The sequence below is a fragment of the Meleagris gallopavo genome, chromosome 9, assembly GCF_905368555.1.
Source record: "Meleagris gallopavo chromosome 9, MGAL_WU_HG_1.1, whole genome shotgun sequence".
Taxonomy (NCBI): domain Eukaryota; kingdom Metazoa; phylum Chordata; class Aves; order Galliformes; family Phasianidae; genus Meleagris; species Meleagris gallopavo.
Window position 1 is genome coordinate 13,615,719 of NC_139412.1, and position 22,370 is coordinate 13,638,088.

Below are 22,370 nucleotides of genomic sequence, written 5' to 3' on the forward strand. Positions count from 1 at the left end.
AAATGAGTAGCATTTGCTTATCTGAAATTCCCACCGGAGGCACTGGACAAAGCCTCTCTGACTGACTTAAGACTTCATTTCACAAGTTCCGAGAGGTCTACAAACAAAAAGGCATCCTGATGGAAGTAAGCTTCTCATTGCTCTTAAGCTTGTGTGCGGGCTGAAGTTCACCGGATAACTTCTGTAAAAGAGTGGAAGCAACTATGTATGACTTAGCTAGTTAAAGGCCTGAGAGTGTTTTTAAAGGTGAAATCAATATACTTTTATTGACAAGTCCCATGTAGTAAAAAATAAGAGCAAAAGATTGAGAGAGCCATATTTATATGATAGTCTCTTCTTTAACAAATGAAATTCAAATGAGAATTCAAAATGGAATGCTAAATGTGATAATATGACTATAAACTATAAAGCTTACTAAAGGCATTCTAAGACTTCCTGAATTTTTAATAATTAAAAACAAACAAACAAACAAACAAAAAGAAAATCTTTATCAGAAGTATTCTTCCAGAAAGGCATTTGCAAATATGGAGATGGAGAGGAGAGGAGAAGAGAGGAGAGGAGAAGAGAGGAGAGAGGAGAGGAGAAGAGAGAGAGGAGAGGAGAGGAGAGGAGAGGAGAGGAGAGGAGAGGAGAGGAGAGGAGAGGAGAGGAGAGGAGAGGAGAGGAGAGGAGAGGAGAGGAGAGGAGAGGAGAGGAGAGGAGAGGAGAGGAGAGGAATATTGAGAATAGTGTGAAGTTTAGTTACCCATAAGAGCTCTCTTCTTTCTTATGTCCCTAGTAAAGAAAGGCTGCAGTGAGAGACTAATCCTTATTAGGCAAATATTCCATGGAAGAAGAAAAGCTAGGGATTCCAATTTATTAAAAAATAAAAGTTAAGTTCATTAGACCTGTTGTTGATAGGACTGTTTATTCCTCAAAGCAAAAAATATTTCAGACTGTAGTCATTCACTGCTGCAGTCAGCTATTTCTGAGAAAGGAAGTGAACATCAGTGTAACACTGAACAAGGATGTAGCTTTTAATTCTCTGTTCTTCTGCAACATTTTGTCAAGTGTTCATGTTGAACTTTAAACTTCCTAACTGTGTGATAAAAGTTAGAGATGTTCCCACATTTCTACATTCTCTGTACTTCACTGGTTAATACTAAGCAGAATTTCAATTAAACACTGCACTTGAAAATGCAAGGTGTTGCAAACACTACTGTAAAGGCTTACAGATAAATGTGTGTCTGCCTCCAGTACCACCTGAGGGTTGAAGGGGATGCTCAGAGAAATGCAGAACTCAGCTGCACAGTTTGTAGTGACAACGTTCACTACAAAGCTACAAATAAACCCAGTGAAATCAAAATGCAAAGTCAGAGTTCTAATCAACTGAAAATGAAACAAATGGTTATAGCAGTTCTGTAGTGCTCAGCCATGTCAGAAATTCCACTCCACTTCCAGTCATCAAAAATATCTCAAAGTTACCCCCCAAAATTAAAATAAAATAAGAAGATTTTGGTAATCCAATTAATCTCAATGTATTTGTTGTTTTGTTTCAATGTTATATGCAGCAAGATGATACTTGAGTTCTCCTCTTCCTGAGTTAAGAAGGTCAAGCCAAAATTCCAAATGAGTAAAGATTTGAGTGAAGACTGCTTCACTATGAAATGATAAATGAAATATAAGTTGCAAAATCTACACAGTCACTACCTACAAATATCTTACAGATCCTCCAGGTACTGCTTTCTAAAATCATTCCCATTAACTCAGGTGACCTGACATTCACATTTACTCACTGACAGAGTCCAAATGCACGTTCCTCTGGAGGGCGATGCGCTGTGTGTATGGCTGTAGGCCGAGGCCTGCTTCCAGTGGTGTTCTCATGGGGTGGGAACCTACAGGACCCACTCTGTTACTTTGTTCATATTTTAATGTTTCTAATCTACTAAGATTTTGCTGGACTTCCTTTTCTTCTTCCCTTTTACTCATTATCTCTAGCTAATTCTTCCTTTTTCTGGAGTTCGCTTGAAAAAAAAAAAAAAAAAAGCGGATGTGGAATTGTTTCAGTGTAAGCAAGATGTTTCTTCTGCCCCAGGATCTTTTGTCCTGCACAGGAAGAGCCTTCTCTGGAGGTGGCTGCTGAACTGAGATCTTTCCTGGTTAATTGCCTCGATAAGCTTTCTGCTTATAGTGTTTTGTAACATTTAAATTCAACACTGCAACACTTCATACTGTAACTGCAAAGCCTGTGGATGCTGGGGGGATTTTCTTCTCCTCCACTCCACAGACTGACAGGTTTGTTTTGGGGAACGTCGGCACGAAGCACATTGCATGTGACAGCACTGGGAAGTTCAGTGGAAGCAGACTGCAGGCTGGATTCACAGAGAGAAAGCTGGAGTAAGTGACTTTGTAATGAGATATGTTTAGATATAAATAATTGTGGATAGAGAGCAGAAAGAAGAAGGGAAAGGAGTTAAATGATGTTCTTCTATGTGCTTTATGAGTCTCTGTACTATAGAATTTAACTTACACTAAGAGAAATTTCCACATAAGAAGGAATGAACTTACAAGACAATAGACAGTGTTTGGAGATATCAGATCTTACTATAAATACATAGATAAACTGAAAAGAAATGTATTGGAAGTGTGTCTGCTTTGATTTAAGCCACCCTTTAAATTCTGAGAACACGTGCACAGTCCTCTACTACATACTCTGCATTTAAAATTTTCGAAGTTTGCTGAGCTGCCCATGCACCAGAACTAACTGCTGCTTATACAGTGAAGAGAGGAGAGGTGTTACTGCTGCTGTGCTCCATTGTCCCGAACTGCTGGCTTAGGCTGCAGCTGCTCCTGCCTTTTCTCTTAAAGGTATTACTGTAAATGTTGATTGATGATGCCCGAAGAAAAAATAGCAGTAGTGCTGTTTGTGGCTTGGATCAAGAGATAACAAAGGCAAAGTTTGTCAAGAGCAACATCTCCTATTATAGTGATATAGTTGGAAGCAGTAATGAAAATAATGTTTGAAAACTTGGTAAGAGACGGGATTGCTCAGGCTGTTTGACTGCTGACTATAAGGTATCTTTCATTACCCTGGTTATTTTGGCACTACCTATCAGTTTCCTCAAATTGCTACAAGTCTTTTATCTGAAGATGCTTCTGTTGGATATAAATGAAGAAGTGAAGTTATCTAGGCAGCATGGGCTAAAGCTGAAACTCCCCCAGCATCATCTTTCTCAACCAGCATTGTCCATTAAGAAAATGGGTCTGTAAGTGATACTATTCACCTAAACAAAAAAGAAGCTGTTATCATGGCATTGGTCAGCTGTGTGTGATACTGATACCTGTGCTGCCCTTGGGAGCCAGCCATCCTTACAGATAATGTGATGGTGTCCATTTTCAGGCAGATTTGAATCTTGAGTTTAAGAACTGCAGAGGCAGAGGGGACCCCAGAATGCAGCCCTTCACTCACAGCTCTGTTCCTATGAATATTCACAGCTAGGGCATTTAGTTCTGTAATGGCAACAATACCAATTATTTCTGCAGTATTTTGTGTATGTAGTATCGTGAATAAATTAAATTATTGACCCTGGAGTTAGAACTACTGACAAAAATGAAAGCATCAACATTAGAACTACTGTATAAATGAAGCATATTCTATTTATCTTATACATAATGTTATTTATTATAAAGATTGTATTATATATATATGTATACTATATTATATAAATTATTTTATAATCTATCATTATAAATGGAAACAGGTCGATTATGACCCAAAGATTCTGGCAGTGAAGCTATCATGCAAAGGAAATGTTGACTCACTGACTAAAATTGCTACTAAGAATACAGGAAATTGTTACTCTAGCATCTTTATCCATGTAAGGAAGAGCCTACTTGGATGATAAAGAGCCTCATCTGTGAATGAGGAGAGGTAAAACTGAGGGCCATGTTTTGTGGGTGGCTTTTAAAGAGTCTGGCAAAGATGACCAAGAAAATGAAATCATACACATCTCTTACCCAATTGTAGCATAATACATGAAATTGCTACGGGAGTACAACCACTGCAAACTGGTTGGGATCTGTAGAAACATTTTAAAAGGCTCTTCTCCAAAAAAGTGTGTGCTTTTCTCAGTGTTTCACATTGTTACGGACTGATGGGAAACAATCAATGTGGGGAATCAGGGTTGATTGCAGGGATCAATCAACCTGCTAAGAAGGAAGTTGCGCTTGAAAAGATATGACTGAACATTTTGTTGCAAAGACAGAATGAAAAGATTTCAATTCCAACAAAATCCAGACATTTTGACAGGCTAGGTCAGTGAGATTCTTCTGTGCATTCTATCTTGTAAATTATGATGGAAAGGATGGAGGCTGTAAGGCTATCTTGTAAAAACTCCCTCACAAGTTTAGGAACAAGCTGAAGCAGAACTGCTGGAGCATGTCAGGGCAAACTGACAACTTGCTCTAAATTAGACAGGATATGCAGAACAGTTTAAGACTGCAAGGCTACCTAGCTTCTTTAAAGCATATGTAATACTAATGTCCTGGGGCTATGAGTTTTGTATGTGATTCTGTAATTGCATCCTCTGGGCACAGAAATCTCTCAAAACAAAAAGGAAAACAGGGATGAGTTTTTTTCTGATTTGTATAAGGATATATAAGTACATGAACAAATGTTCCAAGTGACATTTACACTTTGATTTCAAAAATCACATAAGGGAGTCCACAATAACAACAACAACAACAACAACAACAAATTACAAGACTTGCATAAATACACTGCAATTTTTTTCAGCAGATAGTTCCCGGAAATTCTCTTAGACATGATCTCACATGAATAAATAAAAGAGTTCACAGTCTGCCAGTGCTGAGGACTAAAAGTAGATTCATGTGTTTTGCTTTAAGAAATGGATCATCCGATAAAGAAAGAAAAATACTATTTCATTTTCATGTATGGTTAAATTATTATTACATAGGAAGCCAGTTATTTTAAAATAAGTATTTCTCCGTGCACCAGAACATGTTTTGAATACAAGACTGTCTGACCTTCATGCAGATCTGCTGATTTATGTTTGTCTCCCAAACCTGCAGGAACAACTAAAAGTACATAAGCAACAAGTTCAGTAACTCTTATCTCACCACCATTACTTCTCACATTACAAATTCCCAGAAATGCGTGCACGTGTAAGAACTGCTTATATGAGAGTGCAGTAGAAGAGACATTATGTGCCTATTACACAATCTTCTGAAACGGACTTGAAGTGGCAGTCAGTCTGCAGACACACATGATTAGGACTTGAGTATTTCTTTTAGTCGCATCAGATTTTTATTAAAACAAAGCTGAAATAAAAAATTGAAATAAAGTTAAGGTGAACAGGTAGTTACCTCTTTACTACACAGGTTCTAAATTTAAGAAGAGAAGTGGAAAAAGGTATCGATTGGGAGGCTGGCTTTGCTATTTCTGTCAAGACAAGGTTCCGCCATGGCATATATAAGTAAGTAGAAAATCTGTTGAGGTCAAGATCCTGAATTTTAATCTTTGCTCTAATGAATACTCATAACAGTTTCACACCAAATTAGAGTGCCACAGTGTTAAAAATATTATGATTCACTTAAGGAAATTGCAAAACTCAGGGATTTCCGACAAGAGTGTGGAACAGACTGGCAGAAGACAATTATTTAGCCATACTTTTAGCCATAATCTATCCAAATCTAAGGAACTCTTCATAGTAAGCCTGGCCTGTTGTGGCTATTGCTAGCTGTGGTTGTGCTTTTCTGATTGAGTTTTGTGAAAAATTAAGAAAACTTTTTATTTTCATAGCGTTCTACTTTCTGTCTTTCTCATATCTCCAGGGAGCACTGACCATATATCATTATGTGAGCTAAGGTCCTTGTAATGACTGTTCAAAGTTCGTTCCAAAGTCCAGAAAATAATTTTTAGTATTTTTCATTTGTCCAGTGATCTGATGACTGTACAGTTACATATGTTCTATGACTAAGCATGTAACTGCACCAACATTATTAGTTCAGAGCGCCAGATCTTTTCCTAGATTTATTGCAGTATGGAACAGGAATACCTCTGTCAATACTGCTCTCTTTTCCTAAAATGTGCATTCATCTGTCCATATAGCATCCTATTTGGGGTGCAGTACTCTGAAGCTGTGCTTCTGGTCGGGCTTTCCAGTTTTGTTATAAACTGTACATGAAGAAAACATTGAAACTCCAGTCTCCTCTGACTGCTCTCAGTGGTAGTGCAGATAAAAGTGCTGATTTGACTCATGTTCATTAAATAAGGTGCCCACTTGGGCAGCAGAATCAATACACATACACAGAAATGTGACAATGTGTGTCCACACAGCTACAATACGTTGAAGCATACAGGACAGTGCATATTGTCCCTGAAATGCTGCAGATACTTAGGTCTCGTTTCATAGCAGATACCTTGGTAATACTGTAAGAGACTGTCTCCCTTGCTGCCCAAAAGGCAGAAAGTTACTGCCAGTCACTACCCCTGGAGGAAATGGTAGCTAAACTCTGCATGGTAATGTGACGTTGTATAGAATACAAATGTTATGTCTGCATGCAGTTACTTGTTTCTGTTTCATGCAAGGAATATGACTTAAAAACAAAGATTCAATTACGTAATGTAAGCACATGTTCAATGCTTGCAAGTTGCTGTAAAGTTTCCCACATCATGACTTCAGAATGAGGTCTGATTTGTATAGAACAGAATAACAAAAATGATTACAGCTTTTTTGTTCAGGAGACCTACTAAACTTTGCCTCCACTCACTTCCCACCTCCTCCTCCAAAAGCATGCTGTATGTTGGCTGCAGATAATAGATTTGATTAAAAAAACCCAATCTTTATGCAAAATATACAAATTGGTCATTTGATAGCAACTGCTATAAGCAGATTTGCATGTGTTTTGCCAGTCTGGTTTAATGTATAACAGTAAGTAGGGAATTGAACAAGCTTGCACAACATGTATCAAAGCAAGAATTAGATCAGAAGTGGGTTCCTTTCTTAAAACACCATTCTGAATTTAAAAGGCCATTCCCAGTTCCCACTTACTTGAAATTCCTCCTTGAAGTCAATTATCCTTTCTATCAGATTTGTATGTCTGACTTCTATGTTGTTTGTGCTGCGTTTTCTTTCAAACCCTGAGTCGGTGTGAAAAGAACTAGAGTGAACAACAGTGTGCTACTCCTGATAGAAGATCTAACATGCTTCAGCCTTTTGTTTTAATCATGCACCATAAGCTAATTAAGAAGTAGTAGAAACACAATTTAAAAACTTTACTAGCCTGAGACAAAACCGAGACAACTTTCTTAGGAGTGCTGGCTACAAAATGCAAGTGAAGTTTGTGTGCAAAATTCTTGTTTTGATTCTGACTGTACATTCTGTGAAGAAACAAGACTGCATCAAAAAAATACTTGATTTCACCACTCATTGCTCCTAGCATAAATAAACTGCCCACGAGTCTTCAAATACTGATTTTGTACTTAGATTAAAAGAGCTAACATTACACAATTCTCTTGCTGAAACAGGAATGAGGTGAGAAACTGTTGACTATGTCAGAGGTTTCATCTCACTGTAGATGAAAAGCAGAGATCTAGATTGGCTGTAGTCTTTCTTCAGCAGAACTTTCTTTTGCTTCTTTTTGATCCCGGTGATAAATGTGAGAAGTAGAGGTGGTACAGAGCAATGACACTGCCTGGGAAGTTCTATTATGCTGATAACACTTCACACAAATCATTGCTGTTTTTAGCTACCAGGAAGAGACAAAGCAGTTGCAATGAGGAAAAAAAAAGAAAGCTCTTTCATTTAGATTTGGTTTTAAAGATAGTGTGCCATACTGTTATGTAAAGGCAGCTTTTATTTTTGGTTGTAGTCTCCTAAAATATTTGCAGAGTAGTTTCAGCCCTTTTCTAATGACAAAGCTTCCTGACAACAGGTTTGCTTTTCTTAGCTACCTTTTTGGAAAGCTTTGGAAGTATTCTGCTTATCCTCAAGGTATTGCTGGTCAACCCTAACTTAATGTTTATTTACAGAGAGCAAATAAATCTGTTTCTGATTTCCTTTCAGCAGAGGATGTTTGAAAGTCTCCGAAGAACTTGTTTAAAAGTAACTATTTCTTATGACAAATAAAAGGGCATCTGCTACATCCGTAAATCCAACTTTGCTGAAATTATCAGTTTGACTTAGTTGTTTACCCTTTTGAAGCAAATAAAATTCCCAAGTTCTTTGTTGGACTCTTAGATTGTATCATCCTACAAATCAGGCTCCTTGTAACTACTTTTACCTGATATAAGGTACCTTGCTGTGTTTAACCCAGCAGGTGCCTGAGCACCACAGTCATTCTCTCACTCCCCCTTTCCCAGTGGGATAGGAAGAGAATTGGGGGAAAAAATGTAGAACTTGTGGGTTGAGATGAAACTACTTATTAAGATAGAGAGAAGGAAAAGGTGCTGGGCTTTAACCATTTACAACAATCTGACCCACAGCTGCATCAGAATGCCATCCTTTCTCACAACCACTTACAAGAAAGAGCATTCCCTGCTGGGTTATCTAAATATTCAGCCCACTACAGAGGCAGGCATGTGCAGAGTAGGAAGGGCTCTTTGTCATCTTGCTTCAGGGACAGCTGCTAGCCCAGCCCTAATAAAACTGTCATCAGGCCCTTCAGGCACAGGAAAAGGTCAGAGGGAGAGGAATGTGCAGGACATACCTCCTGTTTAACAGGACCACTGAGGGAGTTAAAAAGGCAGGAGCAGGGGGGAGAGAGTACTAGGATCAAACGGATTTAAGGGATGGATGCTTTCTTAAGCATGGGAGACAATGGCACTGAACCTGAATGTCACTCAGCAGTGCTCTGCTTGACAGCATGAGAGGATACCAGGAATCCCCACTGACCTTCTTCCTGTAGCACACAAACCTGGCTTGCCCAGGGCCAAGATGAGCTTTCTGAGGTCCCATGCCTGCTGAGGTCTCCTTTTGTCAGGGTGTGAAGAAAGAGCTGCAGTCAGCAGGAAGGCACAGCCCAGAGTGCTTGAAATTGATGTGGGAGCAAGAACATGCGGTCTGACATGGAGAGATGGAAACCCCAGCTTGAATCTGGCTGAAACACTGTGACACTGCACCTGGAGAGCACTAGGCCTGTCATCCCAGAGGGAAGGTTGACGGTGCAGCAATGCAAAGAACGTGGTGCACATCTGTAGAACAAGGAGTGGCATGAAAAGGTTATAGAGAGAATGATAATTCATGGTTAATTAGCATAAAAGTCAAGGAATATTGAGCGGAAAGGCTCTGAGCACCTTGATCGAGCTGTAGATGTTCCTGTTCATTGCAGAATAGTCAGACTAGATTACCTTTAAGGGTCCCTGTCAACTCAAACGATTTTGTGATTATCCTTTGATGAAATACCATGCAGAAGGCTTGAAACATACAGAGGTGGTTTTCATAGAGCTTGAACACAAACTGTGAGACTACATCAGGCTGTGAATGTCAGAAGCTTGTAGAGATTAAGAAAGCAATTGGGTTTTTCTTCCACTAAGTTGTCTGTCAAGGGCAGGACTATATTACTTTTAGCTACAAATGACTGAGCTGTGGACTTCATTTCCTTCCTGAGAGGTTACTGGCCACTGCTGGGAGCAGCAACTGCACAGTGTGGCCCTGGTTCTGACCTAGCACAGCCATCCTGGGGCTTTCAGCACGTACAGACAAAACATGCCTCTTTGCCCTCCATGCTTCCTACCTACCTTCATTAACTCAAAACTTAAGCCAACAGGAGGTATAAAATTGCTCTCTTAGCCATTCACATGCTATGAAAAAGAACTGGAGAACAGGCTAATGCATCTGTTTTAGTTGGCAGAAAGAAAAAAGAAAGTTTGTAACAAGTCTGTAACATTGTTTGCCTGACCTTTCCTTAGTACAGAAAGGTTAGATCAAAAAATATTTAGTCTGCACAGAGCACATTTGCCCAGAGGCATCTTGCACAACCCTTCATTAGCGATGACCTGACAATAAAGTAAACAATGAGGTTTGAAACAAATTGCAACGAAGTGAAAGCAATGATATGCTGTCCTAAAAATCCTGTGGCCCAGGCAAAGCAAAACCCGCAGTCACACTGCTCAGCCTCCACGCAAGGAAGTGATGCACCCTTTGCTTCTCTAAGAACCACCAAACGCAACACCCACACTGCACACTCTGCTGCTGCCAGGGCCTGCTAGCTTCTGCCAGGTGCTGTCTTTTATAGAACAAGTATTTGTTACCAAATACAGCCTCTGCCAGCTTTCCCATCTCTCACACATCCCGTCCCACTCCATATGGGGTGAGGGAGGACCGTGCCGGACTTCTGAGGAGAGCATGACACGTTTTCCCTTCTTAACACGTTGAGATGTGGCTCTGTCTCCTTGACAGCAATATTTTGTGTGTGGAAGCAGCAGACACGCGCGGCCACCTGGCAAACTTTTGCGTGAATCACGGGGATATTTATGGCCTCTGGCTCGGTGATCTGCGCTGTGAGTAATCCCAGTCGCTCCTTCAGAGCTGCGGGTGAAACCTTTTTCTCGCACCGAGCGAGTGCCCGCAGGGCCCTCGGCTCAGCCTGGCGGTATCCGAGCCCCAAATTTCGGCGCGGTGAAGGTCTCGAGCACCGCTGCTCCGCCCCGGCCTCACATCAGCGGGGGCCCCGACCCGCGCCCGCCCCCCGCCTCCGGGCGGTGCGTCAGCGAGGAGGAGGGCTGGCGGCGCGGGGGCTCGCTCCTCCTCCTCCCGCTTCCCCTCACCGAGGCTTCTCCCCTCCCTCCCGCCCTCAGCCATTTTAGAGCCGCGCTCTCCGCTAGCAGCGCGGGGCCGAAGCCGGGTGGGCTGAGCTGAGGTGAGCGCACGCGGCGCGGCGTAACGGCCGGGGGGCCGAGGTGGGGCCGCTCCCTGTCCGCCGCCCGGGGGGACGAGGTGAGGGGCGCGGGGCCGCGGGCTGACAGCTCGGCGCCGGGGTACGGAGCGCGGGGATCGGGGCGGGGTGGGACCGCAGCCCTGCCCGGCTGGGCGGGTCAGCTGAGGGGAAGCGGGAGTTACGCGGGGTCACGCGGGGTCAGGGCGGCAGCTCGGATGGAAGCGCGGGCGGCGGCCCTTCGCAGCGCAGTGTCCCTGCCTTCCACGCGGGGCTCTGCTGGACGTACCGGGGCTGCGGGCCTGCCCGAGGCCGCCGGCAGCGTTATCTCCTCCCTCGCCCCCCCTTGTCGATGCAGAAAAGGGGCCGGCTCGGGATGTGGTCTGATGCTGATGTAGCACGCGCAGCGGCCCGGGCTATCTGTGATTCGTGGCTGCGAGTAGCGCGTGTTCTGTTTGATGGCATGGGAGCTTCTGCTAAAGGATGGCGATGAGGCAGCCGAGGCGTTCTGTGCTCTCACCGCTGAGCCCTGCCTGTAGGGTTTGCTCTATAGGATGAGGGTGTGCAGGAGCCTGGTGTGCGTTAGGAATTGTGTGAGGAGCCTGATGGCTGTGAGCGGTGATCATCAGGCTAAAGATATTATCTTGTTGTCACTTTGTTTTCTTTTTCCCTTTGGACTGTAAAAAAAAAATGCAAGTCAATTAATATTAAAGGGAAATTTGTATCTTTAGCCTTGCCAATTCCCAGTGCAGAAGTTGACACACAAAGCTGCAAAGAGCAATAAGAAACACATGATTCTATGACATTTTGGGTTCTGTACTTGAGATGTTAGGATTTGCTATCTCTCACTAACTGCAGTAATTGTGATTATTTTTCTCTGCTACGTGTGAAAAATCTTAATTTCTAAACAAGCAGATCCCCAAGCCGATATTTCCTCACAAACAAAAACCATCATTAAGAGTTCCCTAGTTTTGAAAAAATACTTTCCTTTTCTTTCTGGTTCTTCATCTGAAGTTTGCCTTTAATACAATGCTACAAAAGCTTTAATTATTCCCACAACAAAGTTATTCTAGTAACTGCATTTTTAACATCCTTCTCACTTCTTTGTATTTGACAGTTTCCCTTCACTGTGGTCTTCAACTATGCCATTACTTACATTTAAAATGGATGAGGCTGGTTTCCTGCTCCCAACCCTGGGGTGAATGCTGTGGTGAGGTTCACATGGCTGGGCACTGATGGGTTGGCATCTCATGGAACCTTCCCTTCCGTTATCAGTAATGCTGCACACAGGGAGCACTGTGTGAGCAAATGACAGCGTTGCTCAGTGTCTGAGCAACCCAACACTGATCAGTTCTCAGTGTAATAAATTACCAGTGCTCCCCCTTTCTAACAAGAGGGTTATGCTTCAGCCCTTTTGTGTAACTCTGGAACTGAGGCCAATCATTAGATACAAATATGTTCCGAGTGATGTCAGGATGCACACCTGGTAAAACAGATGCACCCCGCTGCACTACTTTAAATGAAGCTGATATGCAGGTGAAATATTTAAACAGTAGTATAAGCCAAATAAATATACGCAATCTATTGAAGTTAATGATTAATACAAAGGTAGTTATTGTGACCAAACTGTACTCAGCTTGAATAGTAACTGAGTGCTTGTTGGTCTGAAAAATGTTTTTAATAAGAAATTACTTAAGCTAGAAAGAGTTGGAGTTAATTATTAAGGGAAATATGCAATAAGCGTGTGGTCACTGTACTTCAGGACATGGATGTCTTCAGGAGAAAAGGAAGTTTTTGTCTCCCTAAATTTTCTTCCATCTGTTCATGTATTGGGTTGTTACTTAGATGGTACGATGCCCAGAGAACACCCTTTTAAAGGAAGACACACCATTGAATTTCCCTGTATCCTACAGCAGCTAGGGAATGACAACTGAGGCTGTCTTTGTTTCAGTCACCTTGCACCTCCTCTCCCTGCAACAGAGCCACTCTATCACCTTTCCTTCTGGAAGGTCCCAGGGAAATGGGCAGGTCCTAAGGGGAAATTTAAAAGGGAGTGTTTCATAGCATCATTTGAATTGCAAGAGACCTCTAAAGGTTATCTGGTCCAATTCCCCTGAACAGGGACATCTGCGGATGTCTCCTTTTTTGGTAGAATGTTCTTTACTGCAGGCAGGAATTATTAATGCTTTGTTATTGTTTTTCCTTGTTTTTCCATTTGAGGAGGAAAAGGAAGCTAGGGTTGTCCATAATTCACTGGCAGCAATAGCTGCATGTTTCCTCAAAATGTTGAACTCTGCAGGCAGGCATGTAAAAATGAAAGCTGAGCACAGCACTAATTACTTCTGTGGCCACTTGCTCACAGGCTAACTTGTGTCACACTGAAACCGACACACGAAGTGGTGTGACAGGTTTCTCCCTTTTGCTTCCTCAGAGCCGTGCGGTCTGCATGAAGCCTGGGGAGCTGGGGCCCTTTCTCATAGGTTGCTGACTCTCCTAGGTGGCTCTCAGACAGCCAGGCCACGCTGGAGCTGCGAGGAGCTTTCACAGGTTTTATGTGAAGCCAGACTGAAAGACACTTACAGAATAAGGCTCGCATTGTAAAGAGGAAGGCTGACTGGTTGCCAGGATTGCTTGGGAGATGTAGTTTCAGTTTTCTTTTTCACAATAGATACTTAATGTGATCTGCACTGATCTGCTCAGCCAAGATCAACAAAAGTAATGGACAGCACCTAAATAAGCTACAGCAGATGTTCTTTCCCTTCTTCTTAGAGCTATCAGTTTCTACCTAATACTTCATTGCAATATTGATTGCAAGATATGGCTTTAATCATACACCAGATGAGCATAACATGATTTAGCTGACCATAGGTGTGGTGAAGAGGTTAGGAATGGGTGGGGGTGGCAATTCCTTGTGCTGTTGTTATTGCTCTATATAGGAAACCCTTCCACTCTGCAGGCTGCTGTGCTGCTTTGGACATTTGCTGCCATAGCATTTAGCAGCTCTGGAGCCAAGACTGAAGTTGGTGCTGGCTTGAACCTGAACTTCTGCAAAGGTTAAATTTGGTGAGGAATGCGTGAGAGAAGTGCGCTGGTACAGTTTGCAAGGGTGTTATTTTACGTGTTAAGGTGACACTAATGATGGTAGAAACCTCTGAGGTACAATGAGCCATTTTTAAGCATGGAAGCTGGATTGCATAGTCGTTCTTTGGAAATAGAGGAGCTGTGTAAAGAAATGTGGTTGTGGGCATGGAGTTAAGGGGAGAAATGCTTTCAGGTAGCCAACATGTTGCCTGAATGCTGATTTATTTAGTGGACTATTTTTTAAGTTTGTGTATGTGAGGTGCTTATGATGGGAGTGAGGGTGGAGCTAGCGATGCTGTGGCATCACCAAGTTAACGTGAGTTACATTTGCTTTGCTTGTCAATTAATAGCTCTGTAAGGTGAAGGACGTAAGAAACTGCTTCCCTCTTTGCTTCAGATAGTGCTGAGGACTTGGACTTTATATTGAAATCAAGAAGTACTTTTCGCCCCAGTGAAGTGTTTTGCAAGGAATCTTAGTCCTGATGATAGATCTTGGTGCAATTAATATCAAATCATTGGATACTGTGCAGCTGGGAGATCACTGGGCTTCCAAGGGTGTATTTTTTTTATCTCCAAGGTGGTGGTACAGTGATCCACCAATGATTAGACTTCAGAGTGTCCAAGCCCAAACCCTTCATCTGTGAGACTCTTAACACCTAAATACTACCATGAGGGGGGAATCTAGTGAACTACCATGTCTTTCACTATATTGAAAGAAGTGTGATTATTGGTACCCTTCACTATGTTACTGTTTCATCACTTGAGCATCTCTTTCTAAAAGCACACTTGTAATCTGTCTGTTAGGCAGTAGGTTTACATTTCTTTACTTCTTATTATAAATTCATTTGCCTGTTAAAAACCAGAGCACAATACCTGCGTGTGCACCTGTTGTGCCGTGTGTGATGCTCTAGTTTGTCTCATGGATTTTGCTCATTGATTTTGTCAGTGTTTGAGGAAAATACCCTTATTTCCATTCACCGCTGATCAGAAATGCTTTATAGCATAGATGTAGTACAGCAGTTAAATTATTAATGCATATATCAATGGAAAAATAACCTAACCTGTGAAATTAGAAACAAGTTGAAATGACAAGGGCAAGCTTAAAATATCACATTACATTCTGATACTTGTGCTCTTAACACCTTTACGAAGGAAAGACTTCCAAGTTAATATTGTAATCATTGTGATGTCCTTTTTTAGCACTACTTATTATAGAAAATAAGGTAGCAAGTGAATAATACACTTCACAAAAATGCCTGTGTTCAGCTGATTTCTTCAACATGTCACTAGCAGCTATTTGTTATGAATCTGAATACATTTTCAGACTTAGGCATTGTGTTTTGCTTCCAGAAGGAGCATGGACGACACATTAAAAAATAAGTTGTTAATGTCCAGCTAATGGTTATATTTTACAGAATTTCTTCTTAGACATGTACCACAGGCATGATTTATTATTACAAGATACTTTCTGATACTGTGCAACCCATTTTCAAGAGAAAACAGTATTAATACAGCATTCACTGTCCTTGTTCCACTTAGCCAGGTGCCTTACCTAACTGTTCAGCATTCTAAATTTAGGTCACTCTCCTTAATACATGTCTTTGATTCTAGGAGAAACAACACTAGACTCTCATAGCATGAAACAACGTTTTTCTTTTCTCTTTTTAAACCACTGTTGTACACGTTACAGGATATAAGATGTATTCTGAACTGCAACTTAACTGAGTGCTATTCTGTGCGTCTAACCATTCAGTTTCAACTGCACTTACTGGAGTTAGATGTCTGGTTTGTAAAATTGTTTTTCTGTGCTTTGTTGTGCAGCTTTAGAAAAGTAATTTGAGTAGTAGGAGTCTCTTTAAATAGGATTCCTACCTCTGTGTTCTTCCCTGGCAGTCCGTAAGCACACCACGTGTGAGCAGTGAGGCTGGTTAGTGCAGCAGCAGTCCTGTATCTGGGGGCTGTGCCTGTGCCTGCAGGTGCTGCCATCTTCAAAAGCCTGTGGGACAGAATAAAACTCCATTAGCAGCTGCAATAGTTTGTACTTGATAATAACTAGCATTGTAAATATGATAGGCCATTTACCATTATCCATTCTGCTTTTTAAGAAGAATTCAAGACCTTCCAGTCACTTTTGGAAAGCTGGTTGGAAGTTGATCACCTTACCTAGGTAAGCTGGAGAAATGAATGGCCAGTGATCAGCATTTCTCCAAGGGAGACTATGAAGTTCTTGAGTTCCCTCTCAGAAGGCTGCTCAGAAACACTGTCGTGTTCATGAGAGCAGTTTTTCACCAATGAAATGCTCCTCACACCTGACAGCTGAGTGAAGTTGTTAATACTGAACTGTGTGTGTGGCAGGGCACGCCGTTCTCGTGCTGGTTGTACAGGTCTCTCTGGAGTAGCTCTAGGCATATCTTCCTGTTCTTGAGGATCCTAATGGAGAATGAATGGCATGCCAAAATCTGAAGCAGGCACTTGAATTCTTAAAATAACAAGATATGAAGTATAATATGATTCTTCTGAACTACTTCCAGTGCTGGGGATAGATAATCTTAGGTATAGCAGCCTGTGTGAAGAGGAGCCAAAGAAGCTACAGATCCTGCTAATCACTCCTTTAATGCTAATTTTCTGTTGAGCTAATTATTTATATTCTTAACAGAAGGAACTGAGCATCCTGGGGAACAAGTGATTTCTCAGTGATACCCCTGTGGCACTGCTTCATTCACAGGCTCTTAGCTGTGCTTGTCAGCAGGCCTGTATCCCATTATACACCTTCTACTCAGCTCCTCTGTCAGAAATGGAGAGCAGCACATCAAGTAATTGAATGACTGCCCTGCCTGCTGACTGCCCCTTAAGCCTTCCTAAAGGCCTTGTTTGCACAGATTCTGCTCATGGAAGTAGGAGAACATTAGCACAGAGAAGATCTGAATACACTGCAAGTATGAAATTAGGTATGCAATTTCACAAAGAGAATTTCTTTGTTCAGTGCTGGTTGTTGTAATAAGCTGCTTTCTTTTCTATTTCTCAATTCAGTCTCTTGGAAAAGAATGTAGGAGGAACTGTAGGAAACAAATAAATGGTTTCTGCAGAGCACACGTGTGCCCTAAGGCACTTCTTTTGTGGCTGTCAGAAAATCTTTATGTATCACAGGAAGAGCAACGCTGACACCTGTATTTGGTTTTCTCTAGAAGTCTGCTTGGGCAAGCACATTTTTCTTACCCTCATTACGCCTCATTAGCACAAATATTTTTACAGATAGAAACAGAATATTGATACATCCAATAGCTTTTCCTGTGATTATATTCCAGCTTGTCCTTTTCTTGCTGTGGAGCCCCAAACCCTCTGTGTATGTGCAGCCTGCTGTGGGCAGTGTTCTGTTCTGCAGGGGATTGTGTGCCTGCTCAGACCCGTATCAGGCAACAGCATCAAGTAGGCATGCCTGTTGATTCCTGTCCTAGATGTTTTCTTACATTAGCTACTGTTGGAGTATATGACTTATGCTGCTTGGTTCAGCATAAGGTGATGAGCTTGAAACTAAAATCAATCTCTTGTTGATCTTTCAAAGTGAAAGCTAAAGGTGTGCAGGGGTTTTGAAAACGGAGCAATTTGCTCATTTCACATCCAGCTTACTTGGGTCAATAGCAAGCCTTGTATAAGACAGTGTTTGCTAAAATATGAACTTTCCCAAAATAGAAGTTCATTTATTTTTTTGTGTTTTTGTGGTCATTACTTATCCGGCCACAAGTCTAACTCGATATCCTGAATAAGTTACTATTTGCTGAATTGTATTACTTGTGTTTCTGCATGCTAGGAGGCACTTGTACTGCTTGAACCAGGAAATGGATTCAGAAAGCTGTGTATGGAGAAACAGTGGATTGTAAACAAGGAGTATTCATCTCCTAATGCTCTGCACTCTCAGCTCAGTGAAACACAGAGTGCTCACTGTTTGTCAGGTCAGGCTAGAGATCTACTTGAGCAGGTACAAGACATTAGGTCTAACTCTGAACACTGCTGCAGCTCACGGTTCTGTACACGTGTGGCAGACGGTACGTGTATCTGAGGGAGTCTTTCCACATCTAAGTGAGTGCTGCTGTCAGTGTGCCGTTGAGCTGGTAGGGATACGAGGAGCTGGGGTTGTGATATGTGCTGATAAGAGGGTGCAAGTGTCTTGCTGGAAAAAAAAATAGTGCATTTTGATGTAGGTGCTCAGATCCACCAAAACACTTCATACTGCCCAAGCCATCTGCCAGGCGCTTTGTCTCCTCCCAGCAGTTACATATGCTGTTTATTTTTATTTTATTCTTCTCAAGATAATGTTATTTTCAGTTCACCTGAAGTAAGTTGTAAATGACTCAGTGTGTATTCTACTTGCAACGAGCATTTTATCTAGGAAGCTAGAAGAGTTGAGCAGCCTGTGAAATGTCACTGCTTCAGATATGCTAGGTAAGTTGGAAGAGCTGGAAACTGCATATCACTGCACACTGAATGTTGGTCATAGCAAAAGCACACAAACTTATGAATGTGGGCATTCTTTTTGTAGCTTAAATTCTCAATTCAGTAGTCAGCTGCTAATTCTGTACCAGACAACCACGTTGGATTAGGAAGACTGCTAACTACTGACCTTCAATAAATAACAAATTGAACATATTAACATTTTTTTTTTTGTGGTGTATTAAAATAATCTGTAATCAATTTTAGTAAGACATTTCTGTGCTTGCAAATGGTTATTGATGGTTTTGTTGCTGGGTTTCTTTGGTGGCTTTTGTGTTGACAGTGGCGGGGGAGGGAGACAAGAGTAGCTCTTATAGTAAAGGTTAAAGTAGGTTGGTTATCACACTGCAGCACCTGCATGGCTTTTTCTCAAACACAGTACTTCCATGAACACAGTAAGCCTGCAAGGGCTGCAGCTGGCACTCCTGCATCCTGCTATTAGGGGCAGACAGAAGGGGACAGAAAAAGTGGGTGAGAGCCGTTTGTTTCAGCAGTAGCTGTTCTATGCTTGTTTAACTTGCTTACAAAGCTACAATGCAAAGGTGCAAGTAATCCTGTGTCATCTGAACTAAGCCGAGGTTGCTGCTTCCTCCTTTGTTCTCACGTCTGCCTGACTGCATGAGGAGCTGCTTTAGGTAACTGACCTGACTTCAGAGTCACACACAAGTGCCTTGCTGCTAAATGTGCTGCCCGAGGGAACAGCCCCAGTGAGATCACAGTAGACTTGGGTTGAGCTGGCTGCCATGAACCCAAACATGAAGACTGTCAGAGAACCAGCAATTCATTGCTCTGTTTTCACTTCTCTGTTGGAATCTCCATTATGCTGAAGTCATATTTTTGTGAATCCAGTTATGTAATTTGCCTCAACTGTGTATATATCAAAAATGGCTTTACGATATTTAAATACTCTGATCCCTTTTCTGTTCTTAGCATGACTTTTTACATTCTGAAAGCTTAACACGCTCAAAGAATCACAATATTACGTAGGTCAAGTGTAGCTTTACAGTATTTTCCACAGCTTTGAACGTTCCATTAAAAGAGAGCTAAGTCAAATCTGCAGCTAGGGGTAATGTCAAGTGGCAGCCAAGCGAAGTAACAATGTGGGGGAAGTAAAAAGGAAAAAGAAGCAAGAGAGTCGGTCTGGTGCAAAAGACCACAGGCACCACCAGACAGAAGCAGGAAATGAGGAGGGAGCAGTTTGTCTGTCTCTCGTAGCCCAGTGGTTGTTTGGTACATTACTTTACATAAAGGCAGCTGCATGTACAACTGATTCCTGCTGTGTGCTTGCACAGTGTAGTTCCCTACTTGCATATAGGATAGCTGTGTTTCTGTGCCATTGTTAGCTAGAGATGTGTTTAATTTTCATGATGGAAATGGATTCTTTGTTTATTCCATAAGCATGCAAATAGTTTTGCATTTTTATGAGCTCCGCTGTGTTTAAACAACTTGGTCAGAAGCACTTTGGTTATGAAATGTATCTGTGTGGGGAACAAGAGGACGGTGAGGCTAAGGTTGCTGTTTGTAATAACAGCAGGGTGAGACAGTGGGAGTTGGGATGGGTAGGGGTGAGATTATGCTTTAGAACACCACAAAGAGCATCCAGCTCGTGTGAGTGCATCACTTGACATCCTGGGGTTGTCAGTACTCAGTCTGTGGATTAAACATTATCCTTGCTCTCCCAGTTGGTAACAGAGAAGCTGTGTAAGCCTCTCAGTATTTCACTGAAGTTTGGTCTTTAAGTTGTATTTTTCTTACAAGCCTTCAAATAACAATAAGTGATAGTTTCATAAAACTGAGCAGGAAAAAAACCAACGTACTGAACAGCCTGAGAATTTTAGTCCAACGTAAATTGAGATTAAAAACTTGTTCCAGGAAGCAGCTGGTCGTGTTATGTGAATGCTCAAAGGTGCTTTGTTGAATTATGACCACGTAGATAGAAGGTTATCTGATACACAGAAACAAATGCAAAATTATTTTCAGATCACGCTAAGCAATAAAAAAGACAATCAGAATGTGAGCAATCTCAGTCTGTCTCCCCCCACTTGTCACTGTAAAAATATAGCGGTTACTCAGGTATAGCCTACGTTCACTATAAAAAAAATATATCCTATTGTTTGAAGTTCAGTCCTCCTTTAACATGGACCATAACTTCTGGAATGTATGCATGGAAATGAGATCTCACACAGCTTGTGTGTGTGCCCTGCTACTTTATATTTTAGGAGCACTCTTAACTGTTTTAACATTTGTTTTGCTACATCTCTGAACTGGGATCGGTGCCCAGATATAAAGGGTGGCTGGGAAGGAGGGGGTGATTTTATTCTCTGAAAGCCCAGAGTGGATAAGAGCTCTGGCTGTTTCTCTGAGTGAATTCTTCTATGAGACTGTTCCTAGGGCAGATAAAACAGTTTAATAGATTTGTTACACATTATCTCCTAGTTTATAAATTTACTTTCAGCTAAAAAGCTGATAAATATTCCAGTAACATGGATAGTATTATGCAGATTTACCTTTAATAAGCTCATGAAATGTAAACTTGGATCCTGGACTACAAAACTTTAATGCTGAAGCTATTAAAGGCAGTATAATGTCACGATACTTTCAGTCAAAAGTAAATTTTAAAGCTTTTTGTCAGGCCCAGTGTTTGGCAGCAAGTTCCACACTTCAAATATCAGAAGGCCCTCAGTATGTGTAACTTAGGTGAAAATGTAGCACTTCAGAATGATATCATAATGAGTTCTCAGTGGTGTCCTGTGATGTAAAGTACAAGATCAGTCTGTTCCATGTTTTCAAATAGCAGGTACTATTTTGCAATTGTATAAATGAGAGTGCCAACAAACAGCTGACAAGGCTTGCATTACCAACCCAGAAAAAATCTTGGCTCAAACGGTCTGTTTAGATATGTCCATAACCTCAGAGATGCCCAGAATTTTCACTGTTTAATATTTTTTTTTCAGATTTTCATGAATTTATCTGCCTGCTCACCTAGAAACATTGAACTGAGTTGCATTAAAGATAAAGACTGAATTGTTTTTTGTGGGCTAGTGAGCGGACTGATGGTAACAGGGGAATAGGCACTTAACTAACCAAAATCCTGAAACACTGAGCTTTGTCCAAGTACTGATAAACTCAGAGCAGAGACTGATTTGATGGAAAAAATTCTAACCGAGTATTTCTTTCTGAGTATTTCTGCATTTGTTAGCACATAAAACTCTGTTTTTTCTTGCTAGCAGTAAATTGCTTTTGTGATGCACAGTGTCATATTAAGGATTTTTCTCTCACTTTTTCAGAAGAAGAACATTCCTAAAAATAAGCTGAAAGAATTGCCAGTAGTGTCAGTTTCCTCCCCTTGCTTCTTCAAAAAGCTTAAGACTGCATTACTGTCCCTTTAGCTTAGGGCTGTACAAATAGTTGCTGTTGTTACCCCCATCTGATTCATTTTTAAAGTGATCCAGTTACCTAAACGTCAAGTCATGCCATCAAGCCAGTTGAATTTTAGATTTGTTGTCTATTGCAAATAGCGACTCAGACCCTTTCTTACATCTACTGAGCCAGCAGGGCTTGAACAAGGTCTTTCAGGAAGCTATGGAGCTGTGCTAGCACTTGGCTGTCCCAGGCTAACAAGTTATGCTGAGGGGTAGAATGTACTAGGATAGGTAATTGGTGTGATCCTATGGCCACGCACCTCCCTGGCAGGACTGGCTTGCTCTGCTCTGTCTCTGCTTTGAGCACGTGGTGCTTGAGCCAGTCCTGTAAGTATGTCCTCTGATGAATCGCAAAAGCTACTTGGGTATTTTGGAACATCCAAAGCTGCCTGCCTCTGAAATCGTACATGTTGAACAGGCATGCTGATGTCTGTAAGATGTTGTTATGCCTTTTAAAAGACGGCCTGTGTGTGTGACCAAGTTTTTAATTAAATCAAGCAAAAT

At 41.5% G+C, this 22,370-nt stretch overlaps 1 protein-coding gene and 1 long non-coding RNA gene across 8 annotated transcripts in view; one reads left to right on the forward strand and one right to left on the reverse strand.

Moving 5' to 3' along the window:
- Window positions 1-679: 679 nt before the first annotated feature.
- Window positions 680-15,947, reverse strand: LOC146543783 (uncharacterized). 2 transcript variants are annotated; one of them, XR_014885039.1, is made up of 3 exons: window positions 15,829-15,947; window positions 11,165-11,552; window positions 680-9,193 (listed from the first exon to the last, which is right to left on the reverse strand). It is a non-coding gene; the product is annotated as an uncharacterized LOC146543783 (long non-coding RNA). The 2 variants fall into 2 exon arrangements; XR_014885040.1 differs by lacking the exon at window positions 15,829-15,947 and adding an exon at window positions 12,032-12,199.
- The window catches only part of ACSL4 (acyl-CoA synthetase long chain family member 4), a 35,707-nt gene continuing 24,053 nt past the window's right edge, over window positions 10,717-22,370 (forward strand). For 2 of the 6 annotated variants that reach the window (XM_085230827.1, XM_085230829.1), the window contains exon 1: window positions 10,718-10,860. The gene's annotated coding sequence lies outside the window, so the exon portion shown is untranslated. Of the gene's footprint in view, window positions 10,938-22,370 lie in introns of all 6 variants that reach the window. The other 4 variants (XM_085230828.1, XM_085230831.1, XM_085230826.1 and 1 more) reach the window with 3 other exon arrangements.